The 12,483-nt window shown below is 37.5% G+C and overlaps 1 protein-coding gene across 1 annotated transcript in view; it reads left to right on the plus strand.

The window, feature by feature from the left end:
- The window catches only part of GTDC1 (glycosyltransferase like domain containing 1), a 443,212-nt gene extending 430,757 nt beyond the window's left edge, over positions 1-12,455 (plus strand). Inside the window, exon 16 of the mRNA XM_032356202.1 lies at positions 12,440-12,455. The gene's annotated coding sequence lies outside the window, so the exon portion shown is untranslated. The remainder of the gene's footprint in view (positions 1-12,439) is intronic.
- Positions 12,456-12,483: the final 28 nt, after the last annotated feature.

Below are 12,483 nucleotides of genomic sequence, written 5' to 3' on the forward strand. Positions count from 1 at the left end.
AAATTGTGTGGGCCTTCCAACTTTGTCTCATTGGGTAGATGTGGGTCACATGGCCTTTCCAAGCACCAAGGTGTTAAAAAAGAGACAGTAGGCCCAAAGTAGTCTCTTGTGCTAGCCCCACATAGCAAACCAAGACTTAATATCTAACCTAATCGTAGTTTCAGTCTCTCCCCAGAATGTGATTTTAAAGCAGTCAATATGGGGTTACGTGGTCAGCATCAGTGAAGGAATCTGCATGATAGATTCCCTCCATCCACCATGGAAAGGGAGCCTTATCTGAAATAATCCGCTCTTTGCTAATAACTTTTTTTTTTATCCTGCTTCCTTCCACACATAAGAGTATTCCATTTTGTATAGCTCATCAGAGCTTCTTTCAGTTTGCTGGATGGGTTGTTGCCTGATTCAGGAATCATTGAATAAAGTAAATTTTACTCAGTTGAATTTGGTTTTTAGCAAAGAGTATCAAAGAAGTATTGAAATGTGCAGATTGCCAACCTGACCAAAATTGGTATTCTCTTTTTGAAAGAGGAATGGTAATGATGGCTACTGGGGAGTCAGTTGATGGTGCCTTCCACAGACTCCTTTAAAAACAAACCCTTGGGCGCCTGGGTGGCTCAGTGGGTTAAGCCGCTGCCTTCGGCTCAGGTTATGATCTCACGGTCCTGGGATCAGGTCCCAAATCTGGCGCTCTGCTCAGCAGGGGGCCTGCTTCCCTTCCTCTCTCTCTGCCTGCCTCTCTGCCTACTTGTAATCTCTCTCTGTCAAATAAATAAATAAAATCTTTAAAAAAAAAAAAACCCTTTTCTGATTAGTAGGCATACTAAAATTAGTGAAGTCCAGTTGTGTAGATGGGGGGAGGGGGAGGGTATGAGAAGGGACACCGTAGACTACCTCTTGCCCTCACTTCTCTTATTACCTCAAAGTATCATGGTCTTTTTATTTGATGAGGGAAAACTTAACAAACATTCAAAATCCTTCATTTTATCCGTGATGAAAAAGAGAACTGCAAGGGAGAAATCAACAATCTAAGGTAACAAAATTAGTGGCAGATCTAGAACAAAATCGCACATTTTTTTAATTTGGTCCAGTGAATTTCCTGTGTACCATACCATGGTTTTTCATTTGTCTGACTTTTGTTGTTGCATAATTTGTCCTAAGGGAAATCAGTAATTGTGGCTGCATTGAAATCTCTCTTCTTCTCAGTTGTTCTCCACATTGAGAATCCTATCTTCTCCAAAAGGAATTCCCCAAATTATTATTTCTGAAATTTGTTGTAACAAAGTTATAGAAACATGATGTAAGCTAATGAAATTTCAGTAAGTGTTAGTCCCATTTCCATACACCTTTACTGTGATTCATGAAATGGTTGGACTTTCTATGATTTTAAATTGCATTTATGGTTTCTAGCAAAGAGAAGTCATTATATTTTTACTGCAATATTTAATTAGATTTACCCACAAATTTACTAAATTATTTGATTACTGTGGTTTGTATCTCTCCTTTCTTCTGGCTCAGTGTTCTTCTTACCGAAGTACATCCTTTAGTAGTTCTTTCAGTAAGGAATCTGAGAATGGTCAACTCTATCAGTTTTTATTCAAAAACCTCTTTATCATATTTTTTAATTATAGTTGATCTGAATATAAAATTTTAAATTGACAGTTTTTTTCCCCCATCATACTTTTGACTATATTATTCCATTTTCTGCTTGTTGTATTTTTATTGATGAAAAGTCTGCTTCAGCCTAATTTTTGTTCTTTAGGTAATCTGAGTTTTCTTTCTAGTTGCTTTTAATATGTATGTATTTTTAAGTTTAGCATTATTTATTCTACTATGTTGTACCTAGATATATATTTATTTTAATTCATTTCATCCCTCTATAATTCTTATTAGATATAAGTTTGACCATGTCCTTTCCTTCATGTCTCATAGCATTAAAAACTTGCATTTGTTCTCCTTTCTTCTGTACTAATTGGAGATAATTTTCGTAGACATGTCTTCTGGTTTAGGCATACCTTGTTAGCTATTGAATATCTCATCCATTGAGGACTTTCATTTTAATGAACATATTTCTCAATCTCTTAAAGTTTTTGGCTAGTTTTCAAATTTGTTTTTACTTTTTAAAAAAGTATATTTTATTCTTTCATTTTTATAGCTTTTCCTACTTTAATCTATTTTATCATTCTAAACACACTATTTTATAAATTCTTATATTTTATTACACTAAAGTATCAAGGGTACTAATCTTTCTGTTGTGTCTTCTGATTCTCCATACAGAAACTTATTACCTTGTATGGCTTGTCATTTTGGCATAGTGGGCTTTTCTTCACTTTAAGAGTATCGAGCCTGCCACGCTGGGTCAGTGTCCCTACATCTATGTTTAGGACTTGTTTTTTGTTGGGTTCACTTTCTTTTTCCTTCCTTTTATTTTCTTCCCTTCCCTTCCCTTTCCTTTCTTTTCTCTTCTTTCTTTTGTAGTATGGTCTTTATTTGAGATTTTCAAATTACTCAGTGTAGGTGCACACTTGCATAGCTCATCTTTGAGGGTCTACTATTTGTTGAGAATTTACCTCTTCCTTTGCAGAAAGCAGAAGCACATATCCTTGTTGCTTTCTTAAACCAGTATCTTCCACACTTACTGTGGTGTCAGATCTATGCTTATCACTCTGACCACAAATTTCTTCTGTATTTCAGAAGCAATTGTATTTTTTTCAAGCTTAACTATGCATTATACTTTTGTTATATTGTATCCAGCATGCCCACCAGTCGGCAGAGAAAGACTCGTTTGTGTTACTTCAGCTTGCCATGTTGCTAGAAACAAAAATCCTGTTATTATTACATTAGTAGCAGTACGTTTTATCAAAATACTGTCAAAAGACTGCTACCATCCTTATTATTCTTGCCATTTCTACACCATTTCAGAACAGAGTCATATAGCTGCTCCAATCAAATCCTCAATCAATCTGTGTTGCAATGTTTTCATACTGTTTTTACAAAGCTGGTTTCCATATTTTAGATTATGCTTATAGCATAGAGATAGAACAAAATAATTTGTATGGATTTAGAACAGTCACACACTATTTTGAATTCCTTTAGGCAAAGTAACATCAGAATTTCATCCACAGAGTTCTTAAATATTATTTTTTCATCCATTCCTTTGAGATCCCCATTTTGACAACAGTCTCCCTTCTCCACTCTTGTTGTAACTCCCAAAGGGGGAAAAGATGAGAGGAAGGTACTGAAGGAATTTGTGAGAAATGACAAAAAGGAAAATAAATATGTAATAAATTGGCAGAAGACGGGAAGGAAATAAAAAAGATTAAAGGGTAAATTTGCAAGAGTGGAGAAAATAAGATGGAAATGAATAAAGAAGCCTTGGATAAATGACAAGGACAAGAAGGTAGGGGGAACTGGGATGGAGAAAGTGTTATGCATTAGGGGTCATGGCAAGAGGAAAAGAACAAACATGGTTTATGGGTCCTGGGGGCTCGACAGAATATTAGGTACTTTTTATATCTCACATAGCACCACCAAATGTGTGAACTACGAATGGTTATGTTATTTCATTTGGTAAATCTATTCAGTCAGTGACATTAAGTAACTCATCCAAGATCTGAAGAATGAGCAAAACCCAGAGTCAAAATTCAAGCCCACATCTTTGTGTTTTCACCACAACTGGGGCAGCATTGGAACCGTGAGTCTCCGCCCTCCTTGTGGAGCACAGGACAGATGCCCCTGCTTCTTTTCTTTGCTGGTTAATTACATTTCTGATTAGTAGAGGACAAAGGAAAAGGCACAGAAGAGAAGCCTGACAGGGTTGAGAAGGAAATGGCTGGGAGAAAGGAAGATGATTCATTTGTAAGCTCTTTGTCCCCTGGAAATGTAATAGGCCTCCTAGGAGGAGCCCCTCGGTGTCTGCAGGGACAGCTTGAGCCTCGAAGAAAGCATAACCCAGAGGTGAATGGGAACAGAGGAGCTGAAGCATTTTCAGACCTCCCTACTCGGGCAAGCTGCAAAAAAAGTCATAAAGCTCTTCAACTCCTTCCTCTCCATTCAGGCTGTTATATACTGGCCTGTCCAGTATTGCCCTTTAAAATCAAGCCTTCTTTCAGAGCGGTGAATTCACCAGCTAGGGTTTCTTCAGCATCTGTATGGTGCGTAGGATCCCATGTCATTCTTGTTTAAGACGCAGCACAACTTAAATAGGATTTGCTGCATTACTCACCAACTCCCCCTCCCCCCAAAATATAATTATTATAAAACAATTTCAAGACGAAATGATTCCTCTGTTCCCACCGATGATGCTATATGTAACATCCGTGTATTGCTAGTAGTGGCATGGAAGTCACATTAGTGATGTCTTGAGGTAGACTCACCTTGTCACTAAAGTTCAAAATATCTCAAGTCCCTTCCTTTAAAAAGAAGAAAGACAGAAAATCTAAGTATTCTTGCTAATTTTTATCACCATTTTCATTGCATGATTATTTCCAGAGATGGAGATAAAAGTCATTTCTAATCCCCCAATTCTAGTTTAGTGTTATCTCGAATCATCTCTTGATAAACCCATCATTTAAAATGGTTTATTCTAATTAGAGACAAGTTTGGGGTTTTCAATCAAGAGAGAATGAGTGTTTCTTTCGGTTCTCTCTTAGGTGCTTGTAGAGCCTGCTAAGTATTTCAGAGGAGGCCAGAGGAGGCCAGAGGAGGCCCTCCACAAATCTTAAATTGCCCATGCTTTTGAACTCCCTTTCTCTTTTAAAGCTACCTGGGTTAAAAATTAAGCCCCTACAGCGAAGGGCACCTGTATTTGTTCCCCCTATTATGCAGTTGTACTGAAATGCTTTACAGCTGTCTAAATTAGCATAATTAAATCCACATCAATTAAAAACCTCAATCACCTCTCTCCCCTTCACATGTAGATGGTGACATTTGTCTAAGGTGGGAAATAACAAAGGAACTTTTTAACAGTTGAAGGTCTGGCTGAAAAGGAGGGTAATAGGATCGGTGTATTGTCCTGGGTTCACCTTAAGGCTGGGGACAGTGGTCAGCCTGAGCTGCTGGACCCAAGGAGTCTGCAGTTTGCATTTCAATGCTGCTGGCACGGGGCCGGCCATTAGAGATGTGCATTTTACAACAGGCCTTTCCTTCTATTGCTCTTTATCCACCAGTAATGAGGGTAAACAAAGCACCATTGTGACTTTGGGGATGGTGGTTGTTTTTAAACTGGGGAAGCCGGGTGACCTCAGGATAGCGACAAGACTACACCGTGTGGTGCTGGCAAAGAAAATTCCTGGAGATGAGAACTGACGTGGGGTCCAGGGGTTAATTTCTGGAACAGACAAATTTGCATACAAATGAAAAATGATGGGCTTTCTGTTCTCCTAAATTTTCAATGTCATCAGCATCAAACAGCAGCCCCTGCTCCCTTGCCGTTTGAAGAATATTCATTACTTTAGAAGAAGAGTCACCTTGTTGGTGTTCAACTCAATGCAGGTCAATGACTTCATTTGTGAAACTTAATCTGGAGGGTGTTTGGGGTGCATTTTTGTAATTCTTCCAAATATGGCTTAAATGATACTTGTTTTTAGAATCCTAAACTTTTCTGGAAATACACTGAGTACCATGTGGTTGACTACTTTGAGCATTTACCTTTTTCACCCTCTTGAGTTATTTAACCACATTTAGTTGACCGTTTCTTTTGACAGTATTGCAGAGGATAACAACTTGGTGTGTGTTTAGTTACTGGATACAGGAGATAGGACATGACAATACTTACTAATTTCTCTAAAGCACCTGATATTTCGCCATTCTTATTCTGACTTTTAATTGTTTTTTTTTTTTCATATTTAAAGGCCTTTTTTTTTTTTTTTTTTTAAGAGTAGTTCTAGGTTCTTAGCAAAATTGAAAGGAAAGTATAGGGAGTTCCCATATACTCCTTCCCCCTCGACACAGACAGCTTTGCCCCCCGCAACCGTGATCAACATTGCAGATGTATATCAAAGTAGTATGTTTGTTACCACTGATGAACCGACCCTGACACATCATAATCCCCCAAAGTCCATAGTTTACCTTAGGGTTCACTCTTGGTGGTATATGTTCTATGAGTTTGGACAAATGTATAATGGCATGTATCCATGATTGTAGTATCATATGGTATCACAAGGTATCATACATATGTAGTTTCATATAATTTTATTGTTCTAAACATCCTCTGTGCTCTGCTATTCATTCCCCCTCTCTCTTCATCTCTGGCAATCACTGATTTTTTACTGTCTTAGTAATATGCACTAAAATTTCCATTGTGTCTTTTCATGGCTTGATCATTTGCTTATTTTCAGTGCTGAATAATATTCCATCGTCTGCATATATCACAATTTATCCATTCACTTACTGGAGGACATTTTAGTTGCTTCTGGTATACTTTTTTGGATGACATCATTCATACCTGCTCATTATATATAATATAAATAATATATATTAATAAATATATTACTTATATAATATTTATATTATATTATTTATTTATATTATATAATATATATTATTTATATTATATTTATATAATATTTTATATATTTATTAATAAATATAAATTATATATATTAATAAATATTATATATTATTTATTTTATATATAATGAGCAGGTATGAATGGTATAATGTTAGAATAATAGAAGTATGCAGAAGAAAAAGAAAATTACTCCAAGTTCCAGGATGCAAGATGTCTACAAGTTGCTTTATTAGTGTATATGTTTCTTTACCCTCTTTTCCATGCTCTGTTAGAAATTCCCAGCACAAGGAAGGCAAGGATGCAATCTGGTGCCTGTAGCAGAGCTGACTCTCCTTATTAGCTAAAGCTGCTGTCAAGGACATCCTGCGAGTGTCAACTTTGTCATGAGTCGAAGTCTCTCTCCCTTCTCTACTACACCACTAGTGATTCCACTAGAAGACCCCAAACAACTTCCTGAAATCCCTGTCTTCCCTTTTCTACAATACGGATGGCTCTAGATGTTGCTGTAAATGCGTAACTTAAAATACATCAAAATCCTTACTTAAATTTTAGGACAATATTGAAATGGTTACATTTGTGTAATGAAACAAAAAATATTTCCCTCAGCTCCTCAGCTCTTCAGAACTGCAGGAGGCCTCCGTGGGCATGCCTGACTCTCTGGGCCCTTCTGATTTGCTTGCAATTCCTGTGGGGAATAGTTAGTGATACTTTTTATTGAGTCATTGAATGCTTTTCCGCACTTTACTTCTCTCTAGTGGGTAAGATGCCTCCTTGGCAGTTTATTGTTGTTGTTGTTTCTCTCTCTCTATAGCATTAATAAGAAAGAAAAGAATCAGGCATAAACTTTCGAAATCTTATAAAAGGAGAAGCTCTCATTTTTAGGATCTAAAATGATGAAGAAACCCCTTATAGGAATAGTAGCATCAAGGCAGCTGAATTGCTGCAATTCATAAGCCATAAAAGCAGTACCATCACACGCACGGGGATAAAACATATCTGCCTGAATCCGGAACGTCACATGCATATATAATCCAGTCATATAAATCTCTGGTGTAATGAGTACCTTTAGTGTATGTTAATCGATCAGAACTATCCTTAAGTTTTTCATTAAGTTATTTTTATTGCAATTATGACTTGCCAAAGGACTTTTGAAGTGATAAACAGAATGTCTCAAGGTCTACATGTCCTGTTTAGATAAGGACTTTTATATTGATTCTGGTCTGTTTTTACCTAACCTCATGGAGCAAGTATCGCAAAGACATAATTAGAAAATTTGGTACAATATTTCGCCCTGGTCGCTGTGTGGTGGAACGGTTTGACTGCTGAGTAACTGAAGCTTGTTTGCATCCCAGTGTGTAGCGAAAGGCAAACTTCAAAGAAAATATTCTATCTCCCAACTCCAGCTCCTGAGAGTCTTGGAAGTACAATACAGCAAGGCTTAAAACTCCCTGCTGGGGAAGGGCAATTTGACACTGAAACTACTGTTAAATCACTATTGAAACACTGGTTTGCAAAAGGGTTCTTATTAGATAAATATAGTTAAAGCCTTAAAAGGCACGAGGAAAATACACCCAAGTCACAGGGAAAAAAAAAAAAAAATAGGGGAGAAAAGTCTTTGAAGTTGGACAGTATGTGTTGACAAAATTTGGAGATTTTTAAACATGTATCTACACATTTATTTTATAAATTGTACATAAGACTGGCTCCTTTTCCAGTGCAAAATCAAATATTTAGATTTGCAAAAACCTATGGAAGCCAGATTTTAGACAAAAAGGGATTTTTTTGTCAGACTGTCAGTCTCTGAATTTCATCACAATCTGTTCAGCTGTTTTTGTTACAGGCAGGCGTAAACCGTACTGGGTAAGTGTGTGTTTGTATTTATTATTAAAATGGGGATGCTAAATCCTGCTTTCCAACAGTCTTCATGTTCTTTAAGGCTCTGTTGGTCACAGAGAAGCAGACTCACCAGGTCCACATAACGAGAGTCCCGTGCAGAGTGGGAGGGAGATGGGACCACCGGCAAGTGCCCTCGACTAGTACCTTCATGGCAAAACATGCTTTTGAGCTTTTTTTTAAAAAAAAAAAAAAAAAAAAAGCTGGCATTGTGCCTCATAACTTTTCCTTCACCTGTATGTCCCGATTCTTGCCTTGAAGAGGAATGGGGAAATGATTTGTCCACGGCAGATTGAAATGTTTATTGAATTGTCAGGATTCTTTTATCCTTCCCTGTAGGATAAAAGATCTAAACATAAGTACTGATCTAAACATAAGTGGTTGGGTTGACACTTTCAACATCCTTTAGCATACATGTGTACGTATATACGAAGATGGCCTGAGAGGGTGGTACAGATCAAACTTGCATCACCAGAAGACGGGACATTCTATTCAAGAACCAGCCAACCCACAAATACCAAATCTTATAGGATCACACGTCTATGGAGCTCATTCTTCTGGCAGCTAGGTCTTTCTGGTTAACAGCTCTGGATATACAGAGTCGCATCTAGCAAAAAGGAGATTGAAGATGACATTACTGCTTCTGAAGTAAATTTCTTTACAACAGAACAATCATGTAGCATCTGCCTTTGGCTCAGGTCATGATTCCAGAGTCACAGGATCGAGTCCCACATTGAACTCCCTGCTCGGTGGGGAGCCTGCCTGCTTCTCCCTCTGCCCTACACCCTGCTCATGTTTACTCTCTCTTTCTCTCAGATAAATATATAAAATCTTTGAAAAAACAAAACAAAACAATATAAACAAACAAAAAAATTTTAAAAAACCCCAAAAACAAAAAAACAAAAAACAAACCAAAACCCCCAAACACAGGATGATAATACAGATGTTCCTAACTAAAAGTGACTATGGCAGAGTAAACATTTGAGATCTATTTTCACATTTGAAAGATGTACAAAATTTTTAATTGAGTGTACTACTCTGTTCAGGCTGCCATAACAAAATACCACACACTGAGTAGTTTAAACAATCGAAATTTATTTTCTTACAGTGCTGGAGGCTAGAAGGCCAAGCTCAAGGTGCCAGTAGGGTTGGTTTCTGGGGAAACCTTTCTTCCTGCCTTGCAGACAGCACCTTCTTGCTGTGTTATCACAGGGACTTTTTTGAAGAGTGTGGAGGCAGAGAGAACTTCCTCCTATAAGAATGCCAGTCCTACGGGATTAGGGCATACCTTAATGGACCTCCCTTAACCTAAATGACCTGCTTAAAGGCCCTATTTCTAAATATAGTAACATTAAGTGTTAGAGCTTCAACATAGGAATTTGGCAGAGGACACAGTTTCATCCAGAACACTGAGATAACACAAAGGCTCCCCGGAAGTCCAGGTTTCTTTGTATCTGGTGGGCTTTTTTCGCCGATTCAGTGTAAGACTAGTATCCACATTCTGTTTGGAACTTCTGATTTGTAGTTTTACCCATTTCTGATTAGTAACACATAGTAAAAATGAATGCTGTTGCTCCATAAATGTGGTTTAGTAGACAAATTATTTCTAAACATTATTTCTAAACATGTTCTCTTTGGAGAACAGTAATTCAAGGTATTCTTGGTGATTAAAAAAGGTTGAGAGGGTTTGGAGAGACTATTACCTGCCTGAAGAGGTGAATTCAACTAAGTTTCTTGAGATCACTTCTAGTTTTCGGGTCTAAGAATCTATGAATTTAGTCACACACATAATACAATTTCATCACCAAGAATGAAGAATAGTATGGCATAAAGAACCCAGTGAAAGACACCAAAGCAGTCTTCCCTTCAAATTTTTAAGAAGTATGTATTGCTGCTAGATTTACAAAGACTACTAAAATTCCTGAGCCTGGTTGTGTACCTGTGGCAGACACTGCCTGCCTGGATGCTGTTCAATCCCATTTCCTGTTTCTGGGCAGGGAGACGCCATTTCCAAGCTTCCTTTAGTTTGGGCCATGTGATTATGTCCTGGCCATTCAGGGGTAGATGGAAGTGAGATAAAACACTTCTGGAACTGCCTGGCAAACCATCTCTGTGATCTTTCACAATTTCTCTTCTCCTTTGAAAGTAACAATGGAGGTCTTGGGTTGAAATGACATGATACACAGAGCTTGGGTCCTGTAGTCACCACTGGAAAGAGGCACCCAATAAAACTCTCTGACTTTTGGGGAGCAAGCAATAAATTTTATTGTGTTAATCCACTGAGGTTTGGGGTTTTTTTGGTTTTTTTGTTTTGGGGTTTTTTTGGTGTGTGTGTGTGTGTGTGTGTGTGTGTGTGTGTGTTTGTTACAGCAACTAGCAGTGATTGTCCTTACTAATATGATGCCAAGGACATTTTAAAAAAAATTTTATTTTTTTGAAGATTTTATTTATTTATTTGAGAGAAAGAACGCTCACAAGCTGGCGGAAGAGGCAGTCGGAGAAGGAGAAGCCAATTCCCCACTTAGCAGGGAGCCTGATGCAGGGCTTGATCCCAGAGATCCCGAGATGATGACCTGAGCTAAAGGCAGAAACTTAACTGACTGGGCCACCAAGGTGCCCTTATAATCCTAAGGACATTTGAAATTGGGACAGCAGACTATGTTATAATTATTTAAAGAAATATACTACTGAAAATATACTAGACAAAAAATACAGAATTTCTAATTGTTTTGAGAAATCAAATGAATGTATTTGCTATCTGGTAGCTTTTGTCTCCAACATCAACAAGATTCTGACCAGAATCTTTTTGAATAAACAATTAATTGTCATTTGCCACTAGGGGTACCCACAAATCACAATAGGGCTTTAGGCTTCCACCTGTTCACATCTTCGATACTATTGAACATTAGGAAACACTTTTAAAAAATGGATTTAAAGGCACTAATCATATGCCACCTCACCTCCCTTGTCCCCTAAAATACATCTGGTGAGAAGTCTGTATCTTCTGAACTCCATTTTTCTGGAAAAAACAATAGTTCAGTTCAGGGGTGGCAAATATATTATACCTGATCTGTGTACTCAATGAGTTTGTAGTGGTTGGGTTGCGAAGGACTCAGAGGTGGGGCCTCAGATCATTGGAATCATCTTTGTCTGCCAAAGGCCAGAACATGTGGGCTTGAAGTGCCTGTGTCCTGTACTTGCCATTGCTGGCTAATGCTGTGTATCTAAATAGTACATTTCTGCCTCCATCTGTCTACCTCAGATAGGATCCAGTCTGCATGAAAATGTTGAAATCTGGGTCACTCTAATTTGTTGGACTCATCTCCCATTACCAGTGAGGATGGGACTGTATAAGCTCTGGTACCTAGAGTCTAGAGTTCACAGACAAATTAATAGATTCCACAGACAAATATACTAGACAAACGATGGTTAAGTGTTAAGAAGTGAACTTTACCATGTATCATTGATGGGAATGTACGCTGTGACAAGTTTTCTATAGTATGATCTAGGGACATGTATCAAAATATAAAATAGTTCAACACTTTGATTCAGTTATTATACTTTTTGGACTTTACCCTAAATGAACTTTTACATACAATGGTGTCAGTTGTAGCCTTGGTTTTAATAGCAATATTCATTATGAAAAGATTGGTTAAATAAGTTACGACACGTTCACGTGATAGAACACTATATGACCTTTGAATAAGATAAAGTAGACCGATATGCCACAAAAAGCTGTCCATGGTACCATGTAAAGTGAAGAATGCAAGTTGTAGAATAATGTATACTATCTTAATTTCTCTAATATGCAGTTTATAGAGTAGTATGTATGCTCTTCTGTTTTTATAAGCTGGATATAAGAATATACTGGAACTACATATCCCACATGTTAAAAGACAGTATATCTGTGGGATAGGATGGAAGCAAAGGGTAAGGCGTGATCTAGGTAACTTTACATTACATACTTGTCTACTTGTCTATGTGTTGTTCACTTTTTTTTCCAATTAGCACATATTACCTTTTTTTTTTTTTTTAAAGATTTGTTTATTTATCTTGAGAGAAAGAGAGAGAGCATGAGAAGA

The sequence above is a fragment of the Mustela erminea genome, chromosome 8 (genome assembly GCF_009829155.1).
Source record: "Mustela erminea isolate mMusErm1 chromosome 8, mMusErm1.Pri, whole genome shotgun sequence".
In the NCBI taxonomy this organism is placed as follows: domain Eukaryota; kingdom Metazoa; phylum Chordata; class Mammalia; order Carnivora; family Mustelidae; genus Mustela; species Mustela erminea.